The 19061-nt window shown below is 35.1% G+C and overlaps 1 pseudogene across 1 annotated transcript; it reads right to left on the reverse strand.

Annotated features, from left to right (window-relative positions):
- Positions 1 to 18122: 18122 nt before the first annotated feature.
- On the reverse strand, positions 18123 to 18456 carry LOC309821342 (elongin-B-like; annotated as a pseudogene). The gene has a single exon. The product of its transcript is annotated as an elongin-B-like (transcript).
- Positions 18457 to 19061: the final 605 nt, after the last annotated feature.

Genomic DNA, 19061 nt, shown 5'->3' on the forward strand with positions numbered 1-19061 from the left:
TTTCTAGATGGAAGGCACGTCACCTCTTCCCATTTCACTTCCCAAGGATCTACATTTCACAATGCACGCTGGGATTGTTAATTTTTGAGTCAACTTGGCTGCTGTAAGAGATGCCCAGATAGCTGGTAAAACAAATCTGGGTATGTCTGTGGGGGCGTTTCTGGAAGAGATTAGCATGTGACTGAGTTGACCGAGTAAGGAGACTAGAATCATCCAATCCATTGAGGGACCTAAAGAAGCCAAAAGGGGGAGGAAGGGGGAATTCTCTCTTTCCTTGAGCTGGGCTGTCCATTTTCTCCTGCCCTCAGACATAGGAGCTCCTGCTTTCTCAGGCCTTTGGACTCCAGGTCTTACAGCAGCAGCCCTGCTTTCTCAGGCCTTCAGTCTCACACTGGGCTTGCATGGTTTTGGGGCCTTTGGGCGCAGATGAAATTATACCATCAACTTTCCTGGGTCTCCAGTTTGCAGGGGCAGCTGTGGGACTTCTCAGCCTCCATAATCATGTGAGCCAATTCTCATAATAAATCTTCTCATATATCTATATACATCCTATTGGTTCGATTTCTCTGGAGAACCTGACTAATACCCCTTAGCCTCAACTGTGAGTGGCTGAAGGTAATGTCATCAAAGCAGCCCATTTGGATGTCATTTCATGCAGCTTAAGATCTAATGCCAGTTCCTGCCAAGCCCCACCTTGTTTCCTCTTATCCTCTCTTTTTTTTTTTCCTCTTATCCTCTTTGATGCCTCATAGTTCTCCAACTTTGCCAGCTGGCAAGGTTGTTTGCATTCTCTTCTCTCAACATTTTCCCCCAATGTATCTATAGGATTTATAAATGTCAGTAACTCCCAAAATGCATGGCACTTTTTTCTTTTGATATAGTTTATTCCTAAAACTTGATACATATTCTAATCGAATCTCCTTATTTCTTTTATTTTAACAAGGAAATTTAGACACAAAAATGTAGATGACTCACTCAAGGTCACAAAATAAATTAGTCGCAGGACCAGGACTGCAACACATATTTCTATGTTCTGTAAAAGTTTACTCTCTGCGTAGATAAATGAGGAAAGATTTTAAAGGCATAGTGTTAAGGAAAAAAGTAAAGAAACAGATTGATACACATAATATAACACTTACATAAAGTAAAAGTTCAGGCATTAATGTGGCAATACACATTAAATGTTAGGATATTTTCCTTCAGGGTGAAGGAAAGGGAATGGGAATAGAACATGGGGAAAAAGTATAATAAATAACTAAAAACATGAGAGATTTTGCATGGACCAAATATGATAATGAGCCATGAAGTGAGTATAATTTTTTATTGATTCCTTCCTTGGGTTGGTTTTTTATTGCCAAGAATAGAGCTGTCTTTCTGTCACTTGTAACCCATGCAATCTGACAAAACATAACTTGTTTCTAAAACTTTTACACAAGTTAGAAAATCAGTTGGCCATCTGAACCAAATGAAGCATGCAGACCTCAACTTGGCAGCATGGGAAAAGGAAAGAAGGGTGCCAAGGAGTATGGAGAGAAGGGGAAATACTACCATCATTTATAGCAGAAAATCATAATATTTTTGCCAGTTGGTGTAGTCATGACAAATGAACACAAAATCTAATTGTGGCTTAGAATTGTATCTCCCTTAAAATATCATACCACGGACCAATGTAGTCAAAAATAAGTTGTGTGTGTTTTGCCAAAAGAAAAAAATATTATTAATTTAATCAAAGGCAAAAAGATTAATTATATTTGAAGATATACTTCTGAAGAGCCTTTAAACTGTTTTATATTTTGTTCAGCATAGGACAAATTTCTTTACTTCTTCTTATTTGGAAAACAAAGAAATAAATATGAGAAATATATGTTTAAATAACTGACAAAAATAAATAGATAAATAGATTAAAAGACTTTAAGTAGCATTGATTTTTTTTTTTACCAAAAGGACTTACATTCATTTCCCACACTCAGTGTTTAAAAGTATGCATTTAAAAGATACTTTATTAATAATGTACCTCAATAATACTATTTCTACTATACAGTTGATGAAATCAACAGAGAAGACGATTGACATATCTGAGGTTACACAGAGAATATAGCTGCAAGTCTCAAAAGTAGTTCCAAAATATCACCTAGATGTCTATGATATGATAGGAAATTAGTTCCCTATTGAAAAGAAAAGAAGTTTCTAGCTCCTCTCAGATATTTCATGGCCAGTTAATCCTTTCCGTGTGCTTTAAGATAATTTATAAATCATATGATTGAAATTATAGATGCCATATCAAAAGACTCACTATTACAGAGTTTTCAAAATAGTTTCTCTCTCTCTCTCTCTCTCTCTCTCTGTCTCTCTCTCTCTCGCCTTTCAAACACATTTCCACCACTGAGCCCGTTATCTCTACTCAAAAGGACACTTTTCCCTGGAAAATGCTGCCTCTAAATTTTAAACTATTCTTGTTTACTTTTAAATTAACCAGATAAGCTAGCATTTAAAATCTGCTTCCAGAAAGATAAAACACTCCAGTCTTCCAAGACATCTCCTTAAATATGTGTATTTTATGACGTTTAGTAAATTTCTGGCACCAGCAAATGTCCTTTGGACAAAGAAACATCTGAGACAAAAATTTTATTTATCACTGTTAGTTGAAATACAGGAAGAAAAAAAAAACCCACAAGTTTCAATGGCAACAAAGACAAAAATGCTGGAGGTTCCATTTTGCCATAGAAACCAGCCCTATACTGTAAGTTATATTTAATTAAGAGCCCTTTATGTCATCATGCGTGCATGTTGTTTCTTTTACTTATGGTAGTTCCCTTGAGGCCCCTGAGAACTTTTAGGTTCCCTTCAGGCCTAATGTGCTTTATTTTTTTTTGAAGTAGGATTGTACCAAATCCTCTAGCAGACTCACATATTCCCTAATCACCCTGTTACGTATTATTAAAATTTTCATATATTATATGATATTGTAATATGAAACAGGAAAGAGGCCAAAGGATATTTTTGTTAGAGAATGTGGAGACATAGGCATGTTTTTATATTCCCAAATGCTATTTATTTGTTTAGAGATTATTATCTTTAAAGGTTTGTAGGGCAAGTCTGTGGAATTCCATTGGATTTTCTATTTAAATCCACCAGTTTGAATTTGAAAAATGGTACATGAGAACATTCTCCTTAGTCTATTTTTTATATTCAGTAACCTAGGGCAAATCACTTAGCACCTCTAAACCTCAGTTAAGTTACCTCATTTGCCAACTGAGGCAAATCTCCCTAATGGGCATATGAGAAAATTGTGATGCTGATATGCTAATAATGAAAGTATTTTACACACACACACACACACACACACACACACAAAACCAGATGATTTCAAGAATATACGATTCAATAAGAACCTTTCTTGTTAAGCTATGAGGGGCTGATTACCTCACCTTTATGTGGAATTATTCTATAGTATTTTATGAAAGCGTGTTTTCAATTGTGTCTGACATAATAAATCAAAACTGCTCACTAAAACGTGAAGTAAATAAATGTCACCTTGAGCTTTGTACAACTCTGATCCGAAACCCATAAACGAGTTAGAATTTATGAATACTATAATTTTGTCTTATACTGGATTTCCATTCCTAAATAAAATGTAATCTCCATAGAATTATTAAAAGTCATATGGATTTGTGCTGTTTCTGCCTTTACGGTGGAGAAACAAAGATATGTTTGGCAACAAGTCTTAGTTCACATAATTTATTACAAATTAAACTCAGGTTTCTTTTATTACCTGGGCAAATTCCAAATAGTTTACTCTTCACTTTTGTTCAGTCATCAAAATGATTAACTTGAGAAACAGAGTGGGCTGTTCTGGAACAATTCTGGAACTACCTCTTTACATTAAGCAGACCCAGAAAAAGGTCCAGGAAAACCTAGTTGAGATGCCACAGGTAATGCTCATAAGTAAACCTGATTGTAGGAATTCTCCGTGACAACCAAGTTGGAGGGGAGCAAAAAACGAATCATAAAGAAGTGACCACTGTGCTCTTTTTGTTATATGTTATGCTCTTCTCTTGCTTAGACATTTTTTTGTGGTAGGCTATTTAAGCACACACAGTTTTGTGTTTTTTTTTGTTTTTTTTTTTTTTAGCACACACAGTTTTTACTGAAGCTATTCTGTCACCCTACATATGGAGAGAAAAGGGGAAGGGGTACAGCTGGCACCATGTCTGCTTTTCAGATTGTGGAAGAGGTCCTCTCCTTGCCGCAGGGCCTTTGTACCCCCTCATTGGTCTGTTTGCAATAACCCTGTGCCCACACTTTTCACTTTGCTAAGTAGTCAACATAATAAAAAGTTCAGGTTTCAGTTTGAATGTCATGTCTTCAGGTAAGCTTTCCCTAACTCTACAGTAAAAACTACATCCTTCCAGTCAGACAGTCTCAGTGTGCCCATCTCTATTGTTTCAGAGCAACTGCATGTTTATTTGTTTAATATCTAGTTCCTCGACTATACTTTGAAATGTGCAAGGACACATCTTCTCCTGTTGTCATTGTTTTATATCCAGCATGTCATGCAGCACCTGGATTATAGTGTTTAATCAATATTTGTTGAATAAATAAACTGAAAATAATAATATAGTGTGATATAATACAATAAATGTAATATAATATATTTAATGATCAACGAGGTTAAAACTGCTATAAGAGGATCAAGGAGGGAGAGTTTTAAAGAGTAATATTAAGAAGTCAGGATTGTTTTTTCATCATTTGAGATTAGAGTAGCTATTGATTCTATATTTCACTTATAGTGATTTCAGTTCCATGAACTGAATTTCTGTTTTCCTCTCATTTGTTTTTATCTCATTTTTAATATCTTGAAAACTTCCATAGCAATGTACTTTCCTTTGCCCCAAATATGTGTAACAGAGCACTAAGACCAAATTATTTTTTTTCTTTAGGCTTGTTAACAGTAGCTACTATTGGATAGGCTTTAGCCACAGTCCAGATAGTACTGAATCAGTTTTTCTTAGGATTTCTTCAGTCTGTCTGGAAGATAGCTCACCCGGTTCCAAATGTAAGGCTATTCTTAACCTTTAAAAATCTTAAATCCTAAAACCTAAAATCTAAATCTTAAAATCTTCAATCCTTAAACTTAAAATCTAAACCTAAAACCTTAAAAATCAGGGCTGACTATAAGAGGTGACACGGTGAAAGCATGTAAAGGTCGTAAAATGAAACTAGGACCTACAGGAGTGTGGAGGTTCACATCTCAGGGAGCTCAGCCCAGAAGGGCCCGCTTGGACTATGTGCCCACCAGGCCTATCAGTCCCGACTGCGATTAGAGATAAAGGCAGATTTCTGAAAAGGAAGGACAGTCATTTGACTTCCAGGTGTGCAGAAGTGGAAGATGTCATTAGATTCAATGTAAAAAAATGGTACAGGGCTTGCCTGGTGGCACAGTGGTTGAGAGTCCACCTGCCGATGCAGGGGACACGGGTTTGTGCCCCGGTCTGGGAAGATCCCACATGCTGCGGAGCGGCTGGGCCCGTGAGCCATGGCCGCTGAGCCTGCGCGTCCGGAGCCTGTGCTCTGCAACGGGAGAGGCCACAACAGTGAGAGGCCCGCGTACAAAAAAAAAAAAAAAAAAAAAAAGGTACAGTCAGGGCTCTCTGGCCAATCACAATAATAGTGATAATAATAATTTTAGTGTGTCTTATTTGTTAAGCTCTTACTGTATGCCATGTACCATGCTACATGCTTTACATATAGCATTATTTTTCATCTTTGCAACAACTCAATTTCTTTAGTGAGGAGCTGAGAGTAGAGGCTTGGGTGACATGCTTGAGTCACACCACTGTGTTAGCAGAGCTGGTCACTGAAACCAGGCATTCTGACTCTAGAGCCATGCTCTTAGCTTGCTTAACCACTGTATGATACATGTTGATTTTTCCTGTTTCTAAAGACACTTGGGGTTTCCACATCACATCTCTAATTTGTATCCTGTTAATGCCAAATGCTGTCCATTTAGATCCATGGACTTTTTATTGGCAGCTATAGCTTCCTACAGCTGTGATACACATGAGTGGCCCTGAGCATGATAAATACACTGTTTTGTGTTGTGAAGTTGGACGGAGGCAGAAGGGATACAGGGTTACTTGTGCCAGAGGTTGTCAGGTAGTGATGAAAAGAACACTTTGGTCAAGGGAGTCTGGTACTCCATACAGCAGGACTAAGATAAAGGATGATGCTTGTTACTCTGAAGCTAGTCTGTAATATGTTCTCCCAAACAATTAAATTACGCTCAATCTCTAATATCTTCCAATGATAGTTAGAATTTTAGTGTGGAAGCCCTTTAGTTTCAAAGATAAATTGATTTTAAGTTGAAGCCAGCAAAATTATTAATCACTTACAACTACGGTTTCCTTGGTTGAGTAAAATTTTGTTCCTTGGGAAATTTGACTTATGTTCACCTCTAATATGAAGAACAGGGTGTATAGGTTATTAAAATAAATTTTCATAATGAATAGCAGTCAGTCTTCAAAAGTCATCAGAAGTAAGGCACAAACACATCACAAACACATCACAAGGTTGGGATTTATGATGTCACTTTTTATATTGATCCAAGTCAGCCTCACTGGCTCCACAGCTCCTTTTCAGAACTTCAGAGAATGCCTTCTCTTTCTTCTCCATGATGGCAACATTCTTAGTTCTCATCCCTAAGTCTTTCCTTGTGTTACTTAGTCAAGCAGAACATTTCAGGTTATTCTCTCTTACCCCACCCTCAGACCACATTTTATTCTCTCTCTCATATTTTTTGAACCGATCCTTTCTTTTTCATCCCTGTCATCACTATATAATTTCATCTTTTTCTTTTTTGCCTGAATTATTGGAAGTGTTTCATAATTCATTTTCCTGTCTCTCTTATATCCCTCAAATCAACCCTTAAACTTCCTGTCAGAATGATTTTTCTAAAGGGCAAATTATTTCATATCACTTCCTTTTTCAAAACCCGGCAATGACAATTGCCTTTAGGAAAGCACAACCTCCTCCGCATTGCATGTAAGATCCCCGATGATCTGGCCTCTGCCTACCATCTCTCTTCTCCTCTCTGAGAAGTTTATGTTCTGGGGAATTTTGAGGTACTTGAAAGTGCAGTGCCCTCTCTCACTTCAATGCCTTTTTCATTGTTCTTCCCTTTGCTTGGAATGTGCTTCCTCACTTTTTCCTAAAAAATTCCTCTTCCTGGGCTTCCCTGGTGGCGCAGTGGGTGGGAGTCCGCCTGCCGATGCAGGGGACACGGGTTCGTGCCCCGGTCCGGGAGGATCCCACGTGCCGCGGAGTGGCTGGGCCCGTGAGCCATGGCTGCTGAGCCTGCGCGTCCGGAGCCTGTGCTCCGCAGCGGGAGAGGCCACAACAGTGAGAGGTCCGCGTACCATAAAAAAAAAAAAAAAGAAAAGAAAAAGAAAATTCCTCTTCCTTCTTCAGAGGCTCAGAGGTCTCTCTACATCCATAAAGCCAAGCCATCTCATTTTTGTTCCCCTTGGAGACAGTTATTCTCTCCTTTTTCTTTGTTTGCAAGTATTGAACGCATGACATGGTATTTAAATGGTGTCATAAAGATCTTTCTCTATGTACGGTACTTGACATGACATGGCATGAAATTCTCATTTTCGTTGGATGTTCTTTAAGAGTGCATGCTCCAGAAAGAGACTGTGTCAGCTCAAATCCTGCTCTGCCATTTACTACCCTTTGATCCTAGATGATGTGCTTTATCTCTCCATACCTCCATTTCCTGACCTAAAAATGGGGATATTAATAATAATGTATTATACTTCAGGCTCCAGATTATTAAATGAGATAATGCATATAAAGAGCATAAAACAGTACTTGGCACTTACTGAGTGCTCAGTAATTTATTACTTATTAACTACTTTATTATTGTTATAATTTTCATTTTAAAATGTGATCCTAATAACTGGCCAGAGCTATTAATAATAATAAATACTATGATTATTGTTGTTAGCACTATTATATATTCTGCCAGAATCTGAAAGAGAAGTAGGCTAAAAGGACCCTTCACGGTACATGAAAATCTGAAAAAGACATTTATGAATAATAAATAATTAATAATAATAATTAGCATTAATATTATATAAGATTAATATACTGTATAATAATATAATAAACCATCGATCATAAAGTTAAATATTTTTCACTCATTATCACATGGCACTAATTGTCATATTCATATTAAACTTACATGTATTCTCACTCCGCATATCAAGAAACAGCTATTCACCTATATATAAACAGCAGGAGGAAGAATGAGAGACTTAAAGGGTCAAAATAGGTCAAAGATGGTAAAAATAAAGTCTTGGATAATTGAGTATTATTACTTTTTTCAATAGACTGCTGTCTCTTCAATGTCTATCTCTGGAAAGCCAGAACATTTGTTATAATGTATGTATAGTCATTTAAAAATGATTTTCTCTGTTTCCAGAGAAGAGTTTGAAGCAATCATTTCCTTATGGCTCATGACTGACCAAGAATGGTGACTCATATGCAGAGTGCTGGCCATTTTCTTCTTTATTTTGATACAACAGGGAGATTGCAACTCTGTAAAACAGTTAACTCTTGTAATCATTTAAAAATACATTTTTATCTCATCTGCTCTGATTGCTAAAGTACCTATGTAAATTTTGTTAAAACTCATATAAAGTCAAAAAACATAGTTACTGCCAAACCGACAAAACACCAAGAAACTGATCAGTTTTGTGAAAGTTTTTCAAAATTATTAAGCTATAAAAGCAAGTGGCAATTTACAGGTCTTGGATAGTCTGTTGCTATGCAAGCTAGAGTCTAACATGTCAGTGGGACCAATGTGCTAAGATATGGTATATGGACAGACTCTACTGCTGTTAATTTGTTGTTGTATTGATGATACTTCAATGTGTGGGACTGTTGTCTGTCTCTAGAAGCAATTTTGTCCCTGGTATATATGCATGCTGTGGTTTTGCACTGTATAGGTAATAGTGTCCCTTAAAACTTTAGTTTAAAATAACTGGGGAAGTCTTCATGTTAGAAAGAAATGGAGAGCTGCATTTTCCCCAAACTAATAGTGATCAGCTAAATTATAATCATAAAATTTTATAATTTGACATTTTTCAAAAGTAAAATTAATGAATTAGAATTAAAGATTCACATAGATTAAAAAAAAAACTTCCATTGGGGTTAACCATTGGTGACATTAATAAGAGTAATTTTAGTGGCACAGTAGAGGTGGAATTCAATTACAAGTGCGTTGAAGAAGAAAGAATGGGCAATAACTAAATGAAGGTGAATGTCAAGACTTTTGTTACAACCTTGACTGTGAATAGAAGAATGATTTAAGGAGATGCCTTAAGAGGGAGGGAGGCTGTATGAAGTGAGACAAACTCAGGAGAGGAGGAAGAGAAGTATAATGATAGCCTTAGACAGCAGGGTCACATCTCTCTCAGATCAGAGGAAAAAAGGTAAAACTTGTAAGGTTAAATGTGTATGTTGTGGTGAAACTATGAGGAGGGGAAATTGAGTGCATTAATGCCTGAAGACCACTCTTTTTCTAAGCAGAAAATGCTAAAAGTGAAGGTGATCTGAGTAGGACAGGTACTTAGGGGAGGCTCTGCGTTTCTGCCCCTTCAATTCCCTGATCTATCAACTCCATATATCTCTTAGTATTTCTACTTACTTGTTGTACCTGCATATTTACATATGTGATAGCTGCTGGTATGGTGTACTTTATTCTGTTTCACTTTCCCCAAATTGTTTTATTAATTTTTTATTTTTAATTTTATTACGGGATCTATAAAGAAATAAAAAAGAAGTAAAATGAAAACATAATCTCAGTTATATCTAGTTTATCTGAGATAGTTAAAGAATACCTTTCCCTATGAATATATTTTCCATATAACTGAAACATAACCCAAACTAGAAAATTAGAACTAGAAAAATAGAAAATAATCATTCTTGATGGGAAACTTTTTAAAGTGTTTGATAACATTAGCCTCATGTGTCAGTAATTTGGGGAATATACTTTCCTATCTGAGTTCTTTCACTTTTACCCTAGTTTCCCAATAAAAGGTGCTGTCAAATGCTAGGTGTGTAGCCATGTTAGGACTTGTACGAAGCTGACATATGAAAGTAACAAGATAGAAACACCATATCTGGTTTATAAATACAATTAAACCATCTATTTATAGTAAATGTCAATATATAGCTAGTAAATGGCTCTAGTATGAAATATACATATGGCAAAATGTATGTTCCCCAAACCTTACAAATCACTGTTATTTGCATTAGAGTATCTTTATATAGCATAAGAGAGTATCGCTCTTAGATATCTGCTCACTGACTACCTGCCAAAACTCTCCCTGTCATCTTTCCAAAAAGATTCCTGATAGAACTTAGAAGAGTGGTTTTTAAAAGTTAATGTGCTTAAGAATCATTTGAAAATCTTGTTAACAATTAGGATGGATGGGTCTTGCTCCAGAAGTTCCACTATCAGAAAACTACTCTTGTTAGCAAATTCTCCTGGTAATTTGGCTACATGTAGTTCTTGGAACACACATCTAGATGGCTAATATTTTCTATTTATCTCTATCAGCTTAGCTGGAAGCAGGCTATATTCCTTGTAATTTTCATCAGTAGCCAAAGATTTTTTAAGATAATTGATAATCTTCCTCACAGACAACTTTGAAATTACCTTCTGTTAAGACCTAGTCCCTGCCCCAGGGCTGTTCTGTTATACAACATTAAGCATTCTACACTTATTTGTATTATTTGTTCATACACACACTATAATATCTTATGCATAGCATTTGTGCAATCGTCTCTATATGATACAAAATTCACATTAAATTCAAGTTGATTAAAACTATGTTCTACACGTCCTTATCCTTTTAAACAAAATAAACTCACCATAAATTAAATGATTCCTAATAGCACCCATTGTTACACTGTTAGGCAATACAATTTTTGTCTTCTTTTACATTTTTCTGTGCCATTCCCTATGGGTGTCTTGCCCATAGTAGGTACTCAGTAAATATTTGTGGAATAATCAAGTTAATTGTATAGTAAATAAGAATCCAAAGGCTATGAATTGGGGCCTAGAATTAAAGTATAGGTCTTCAGTGCAGATTGATGACATTCCTTTAGCATGATAAAACTATGTTTTAGTTTCCCAGTTTCAGAAAGTTAGGGCTGATGGAAAACTAATTATTTAAAGTGTTGTAGTTCTATTTTTTGTTATTAAAAATAAATTCTCCATGTTCACACATTTTTATATAAATACTTTATGAATCAATTACCTTCCAGTTCTTTGTTTAAAAATAAAAATTACTTATTTGTAATCTATTATTTGAGTAAACAAACAGAGCATGTTTTTAAAATATAGCCTTTTTGTATAAAGATATGTAAAAACAGACCTTTATATCTTCTTAGTAATTTCTTATCATGTTGCGGAAAATAGCCTATCATTACTGCATAATATAATAATTTTTCTTTTTGTGAAAAGCACTTTTTAATCCTGCAACTTGTATGATAAAATATCACTTGTATTTACTAATTTAGGGTTCTAGAATATATCTTACATTTATATATTACTTGTTACAAAAACTCACATTTAGATTACACTTTAGATGTTATCTTTAACACGCTACCTTAATTGAGGACATCAGCATTCCTACATGATGAACTTGATATTAAAATATGAATATTTTATGCTGTAATTTGAAATTCTCTGAGCCATCAATTCATAGGAATTTGTTTATATGCATTAATGTGGGTCAGTGATCTGTGTCTCTCCCTGGCTATTTGTTTATTGGAAGAGAAGAAGGACGATGGAAGATAAATAACTTTTTTTTTTCCACATATGTTTCCTCACAAAGATTTAGTCATAAATTCAACTGTAAAGCAATTCAGTCAGTTCCCTAAATCAGAAATGAATGGTTGCTTTTGGTATAAAGTTATACTCAGATAATTTAATGACTTGCTCATATATGCTGCTCATTTCTTGTGTAGGAATAAAATCAAGTTGGAAAAAGGAAATAAAATGTCACAATATTGACTATAGTACATGTTGCTTCTTTTTGAAGTCCATAGTCTTCTTTAGCACATTTTTATTAATTTTAGAGGTAGAAATAATTGATAAATTTTTTATTCAATTCAAATGAATAGTCATTGAGATTAATACTGAAGTCTCTGCATCTCTTGATATGCTTTAGGTAAGCATAAACCTTATAATTTCTCTTTTTTGTTGAGTGGGTACACAGAAGCTGCTATAATTATGTAGAACCACACCCTTCATATAAAACACACATTCTACAGTCCTTAAACAGAGGTTGTTTAAAGCACATAGCACAAATTTGATTTAGACAAGGTAAGGCATTCTCGAGTTATCCAATAGTTTGGGACGACCATGATAAAAACCTGAACTAGATTTATGCACCTAAAATCTGCCTCTGCCTGTCCTTTGCTATTATCACAGGGGATTAGGGATGGGTGAACCCAGCCGTGTTTTGGGTTCATCAAACATCTTGAACTACTTTTCCAATGTTCTGGGTTAGGCAAAACCCAAAATGTGTTTTGCCAAGCACATTTTCTCTTAATTCTTAAACCCAGGAGTATTTTAAGGTAAATTTAATCCATATGCTTCTGATTCATTTACACTAAACTCATCAAAATGTTCTATCTTAAGAGCTATCTAATGTGCAAGAAGCTTTTTGAATATTTTATAAGCCTTTTAAAGTCAAATTCATTGGACTTTTACATTCAGATGGACCAAGAGCAAGTGAACTCAGACCCCAAAACAATCAAGTTTGGTTACGAAGTCTAAAACATCAAGGTTTGTGATGGTCCTAAACTTGGCTGTGCATAGCTCAATCCTTGGTAAAAATATATATTAACATTATTTTTGTACAATGTAGACTGTGTAACACAATGAATAGTGAATAAAATGCAAAATAAGGCATGGAAATATAAAGAAGCCAAGTGACAAATAATTCAAAGCAGACTGAATGTCTGTTCTTTAGCAAGAACCATGCACGAGCTAACATAATGGAGGATGACACTGCATCTGTTTTCATTTTTCTTTCTTTTGGGAAGACTTTCTTCTTTTTGTACTGTATTTGGACTTTTCTACAGTTCTCTTCCATTTCTATCTTTTGGACAGTCACAGAACTTACAGCTAGCATTGTAGCACTAACATTAAATAAAAGAAAATTATGTTTAATTATGTTTAATATCATAAAAAGGGGCTCGTTTTTGTCATGAAAAAGCTAAAATGGATTACTAACTTTATTTCTTAAGATATTATAAATTTTAGGTTTGCAAAATAACGAACAGGTTGAGATTCATTATGAATTTCACAAATCAAATTCACTATCAAAGCCCCAACTCTTGTAAATTTAGGCTGGATAATACTTACTAAAATTTGTAATAAATAAGAATCCCATTTGATTATATATTGGTAAATTCATTTTGCTCTCTTTTGATTATTTCTATATGATTTAGAAGACCAGACTATATTTAAGATTTGTACATATGGTAGTTAGGGGCTTAGCTACGTACATGAGAAAACTAAGCAGTAAAGTAGAATCAGAGAAAGTAGAATAAAAAATTGGCATGGAGAAATAATTTATTACATGCTAAAATCTTGCTCCTACTTTTCAGTTATGAACATTTCTAAAAACTAGACCCAGACATTGAATAAAGTTAGATAAAAATCAATAATAATTTTAGCATAAGCTTTGCACATAAGAAAAGTTTGTTTTTCCTACTGTTGTCGTCGTCTCAAAAAGCATTTTAGTGGCTTTCCAAATATCTGTTGTAATAAGACACAAATGATAATAAATATCTTTATAATCAGTATCTCAAGCATCCTATATTCCCTTTCAGCACTTTCTCAGAAATGTTGAGGAGTGACATAAATGAACACATCAATGGAGAGCAGGAGGTAGGAACAAATATATTGCAGTGAGATTGAAATTCTTTACTAAAATGACGCACTTGAACATTTTTTTCCCTTTCTCTATATACCATATTTTTGTTTAATAACGCCATACTCAGATAATACTTTTTAAGAGTTAGGGCTTTGGCAGTAGTATATTTTAGTGTTCAACCCTCACCAGCTGGTTAACTTTGAAAATTTTTAAATCATTTTTTAACCTCAATTTTCTCCTCTGTAGAATGAGGACAAAAAGCGGGATTCTTAAAATTATTGCAAATGACAATATACATGAAAAGCTTAATATCAAATGAACTTAAGACCATGTGATAAGTGCCAAATAAATAGTACCTGTAAGATGAACAATCTACTTTTTTTTTTTTTTTTTAACTCTCAGGGATGGATTAGCTACTACCAAAAAAGGTAATGCTATTCCAATTATGCAAGACTTCTTGCTGTGTCAGCTTGGCTAGGTTACAGTCCCCCTTTATTCAACCAAAAACTAACCTAGATGTTTCTATGAAGGTATTTTCTAGATGTGATTAAGATCCATAATCAGTTAGTTGCATTTAGGTAAGAGAAATTATCCTACATAACCTGAGTGGGTCTGATTCAATCAGTTGAAATGCCTGAAGAGCAGAGCTGACGCTTCCCTGATGAAAAAGAAATTCTGCCTATGGACAGTAGTACTTGACCCTGACCAAAAGTTCCAGCCTGCCTTTCCCGATAGCCTGCCCCGTGGATTTTGGAGGTGCCCAGCCAGTCCCCACAACTGCATAAGCCAATTCCTTGCAACAAATCTCTTAAAACAGATCTCCTGTTTCTGCTTCTCTGCTTGAAAGCTGGCTGTTGCACGAATTTATTCAGCAAACACTTACTAAGGGTTTTCTATGTCTCAAATCAAGTATTATTCTAGAAACCAAGGACTCTGTACAGAACAAATTAGATATTTCCCCTGTCATCACTGAACCAACAGAGGATATTTCCTGAGATAAATTAGATATAAATAAATATTTAAATTAAAATAATAAAAAGTGCTTTGAAGTAGAAGAGATAGAACATTATTTTAATATTAGCCTTTTTAGTTTCCATATGGAACCATTTAAAATTTTTTCTAGTGAATTTAAATCATACTTATATCTTAATTCAGCGAGTGTTTTATTTCTGTGAATCTAGAGTTTCTATTATTTAAATGCAAATGTAGATTTTCTTCTAAGTGGAAAAAGTGTAAAATTTTAAACTTTCTGAGTTTAATGTATTCAGTGAACAAACATTGATACATTGATTGAGTGCTTCTAGGTATACGAAATTGAGGTGAACAAGGCAGGGAAGGGCCATTTTACCTGCATTAGGATCTAATGTGTTACCCAAGTGATTGTCATTGTCATTTTTTTTATTGTATTGTCGTGTAGCTAATATGATGTGCTCATTCATGTGACTACAACATAAAAAACTCATACTTTCAGTGGGAAATACTTAATCATTAAGTGTCTTTATCAGAATAATTAGAAGATCCTTTAACAAGTAAAAAGAATTTTCATCATTGAACATTGAAAATAAGGATTAAAATTTTGAGATTTGGTATGTGTTTCTTATTTAAATCTTGAAGGAATAAACAAACATATCATCAGTAAGCAAATTTGAAGGGGATCCAACCCTTCAAATAGAAAGTGTTACAAATAATTTTTCTATTAAAAACATTATTTTAAATTTCTTCTACATTATTCCAATATCACAGGCAAGTTAGCCTTTAAATCATGTGTGCTTAAATTCACAAAAGTTTATTACAGTTTCTCATTTATAATTTCACAACATTTTCCAGAAATTAGCAATTTGATTGGAAAAAAATGAAACGTTTTCCCTTTTCTTCGATTGTCTGTGAACACACAGCTCCTGCCCCCGTGAGCAATCAAGAGGACCATTTTACATGCCCGCTTAAATTTCAAACTGCCAAGCCCTTTAGTGGCCGAGCCCTAGCCTAGAATTTGATCAGATATTAATCAGACTTAAAAAATAAGAGCTGGGGACTTCCCTGGTGGCGCAGTGGTTGAGAGTCCACCTGCCGATGCAGGGGACACGGGTTCGTGCCCCAGTCCGGGAAGATCCCACATGCCGCGGAGCGGCTGGGCCCGTGAGCCATGGCCGCTGAGCCTGCACGTCCGGAGCCTGTGCTCCGCAACGGGAGAGGCCACAACAGTGAGAGGCCCCTGTACCGCAAAAAAAAAAAAAAAAAAATTATAACTTTTCGTAAACATCTTTTTTAATTACTCTGAACAGAAAGGAAATGTAATATGGAAATCTCCAATTTCTCAGACTTTAGTAATTTTGAAGGTTAAAACAGTTGCTATATTGTGAATTTTTTTTTTTTTTTAAAGAAAAAGACATTTGCTATACAATCAACAAATGTCAACAGCTTTTTAGGAAGAACATTAAAGGAACAAACTTTTCTACATTAAAGGAACAAATCTTTTCGAGGATTATTCACGTATAATGAAGCAATTTAACTATCATAGAAATTGGAGCCAATACAATTGTTAATTGATGTCATTAAACTATTGCTTATTGCAGATTTTACCCATAATTGTCATGAATGGGCTGTTGGTGTACCAAGAAATCTTAAAGTTGTTTTTACTTTTACAACTAGTTTTATATTACAGCCATTCAAATATTTATAAAAATTCAAACATTTGTAATTATATATTATAAATTATGAATTAATCTTATCCCTCATATAGACATTCTTAGCTCTTCTTTACTCCACTCTACCCTACAATTAGCTCATTTTCTATTTAAGTCATGACGGAACCTATTGCTTTATTGTGTGAACCCTCTGAGCCAAAACACTCTTCTCTAATTAGCCTAGTTTCATAGTCTTTTGAAAATGCAAGTACCCACAAATTAATAATGCAGAACTCCTTAGTAATTCTCATGAAAAGGATTTTATGTAAAATTAAGGAAATATAAAAAAGACCAAAGCTCCCAAAGCACCTCACTTAAATGCTATGTAGTTTGCAAAGAGCAATTAAAGTGATTCTACACGTTACTTTCCTTCAGTTTTTCTTCTTTGTAAACATGTCCGAGTAAAACAAATGTTTACACACAACCAAGCAATAGATCAATATGGAGTGAAGTAAGGAAGAAAATATTGAAGGAAAATCTGTAAGCAGTTAGAAGACATGGAATTTTGAACCTTAAGCACCATGGTCCATAATGAACAAATCATGCCAGACCATGATGATAGGCCTGTTTGATAGAGTTGCAAAACTAATTGGATGAAGAGGATGGAACTGATGTCATGTATTTGGGTTTCAGTGAAGCATTTGAAACAGTGGATCATTAACTTTTAGTTGCAAATAATTATAATTGTTTTGGATGAGAACAGAGTCACATGGATTGGGAACTGGCTGAAAGATCATAAACAAAAATAATAAATGGCAATGAATCCAGCTGAGGATAACGGCAGCAGGTTTTCATAATGGTCAAAGTTTTGTAAATCTCTATTTATTTGTTGCTAAAGACTATTTTTCCTCAATAATTTCGAAGTAGAAGTGTTTTCAGAGGTACCCAATATAGTACCCAAAGTAAACAATCAGATCAAAATATGAGTTCATATGAATCAATATCTAATTTAGAATTTATGTTTGACTTAGGTTGACTTCTGAAAATGTTATATAAAAAAGTAGGAGTGCATAATATTCAGGCAATAACTAGTATCAATAGAACAGAATATTTTAAATATTTTACGTGTTATTAACTATGTCTTACCCCCTTAGTAAAGTAAGTTCAGTAGCATCTCTATTAGAAATGTATCAAAGAAAAAAACTAATCTTTTAATTTTTATAAATAATGCCTGTGATTTCTCTATACTTGTTTAAATTAAATGGATTTTTATAGTAATAGGAGAACAGCATAACATATTTAAAACATAATATACACAATGCAGATTATTTTTTAGTTTTTTTTAAAAATTCACAATACAAATTTTTAAAACTGCTAGGAGACTATCAGAAAATAACACTGAAAGTTAGATTCTTTTATGAAAGAAGAAGGAAATTATATATATATATATATATATATATATATATTTTTTTTTTTTAACACCCAAATCGCTTTTATTGGAGGGAGATGGGGGGAACAGGAGTGGGGGAAGGTTCTCCAACTACACAGCTTGTTGATTGGCGCTGCTTCTTGAGTCCTGCAGCTTCATCACACAGAGCAGGCAGCTCAGGTGGGCTGGAGAAAGGCTCAATGCACAGGGCTTCAAATGCTTCATCTGCCTGGAAGGCTAGCTCCACAGTGGCTGCGGCCTGAGGCCTTGCTCTCCGGCTGGTGAAGCTACACTCACCCAATGTCCTCCCGTCGTCCAGAAGTTGGTCGTCCTTGTACAGCTGCTACTCTTCCAGCAGCCACTTGAGCTCGATCACTTTGCTCTGCTCCTTGACATCCGGGAAGATGGTGGTCTTGTGGCAACGGATCATGAGGAACACCTCCATGGCAGCGGAAGCCTCTCCCCGAGATTTATAGTGAAATACGACAGAACAGTTTTCCGAACTGTGGGCTACGAGATAATTTTAGAAGTTATGCAATAAAGTTTTAAATTGTATGCATTTACCTATATTAGGGGAAAAGGGGATTAAATGACATAAATATTACTTAAAATACATTTGAATTCAAACAAGTACGTTATTTCAAGAAAAATATTCAGGGCTTCCCTGGTGGCGCAGTGGTTGAGAGTCCGCCTGCCGATGCATGGAACACGGGTTCATGCCCTGGTCTGGGAAGATCCCACATGCCGTGGAGCGGCTGGGCCCGTGAGCCATAGCCACTGAGCCTGCTCGTCCGGAGCCTGTGCTCCGCAGCGGGAGAGGCCACAACAGTGAGAGGCCCGCGTACCGTGAAGAAAAAAAAAAAAAAAGAGGAAAAAAAGAAAAATATTCAGTGGAAGATTGTACAGTAGTATAAAATATGCCAAAATTCAGGCAGTTGGTACACAGAAGACTAATGTTTGGGAAATGTTGCATTTAAAAAGCCAATATTGTCTTACCCATTGAACCAAAGATAGGTTTAATTACATGAAAGAGTAATGTATTGAGACCAA

Source organism: Grampus griseus (assembly GCF_964374135.1).
Source record: "Grampus griseus genome assembly, chromosome: 3".
NCBI lineage: Eukaryota > Metazoa > Chordata > Mammalia > Artiodactyla > Delphinidae > Grampus > Grampus griseus.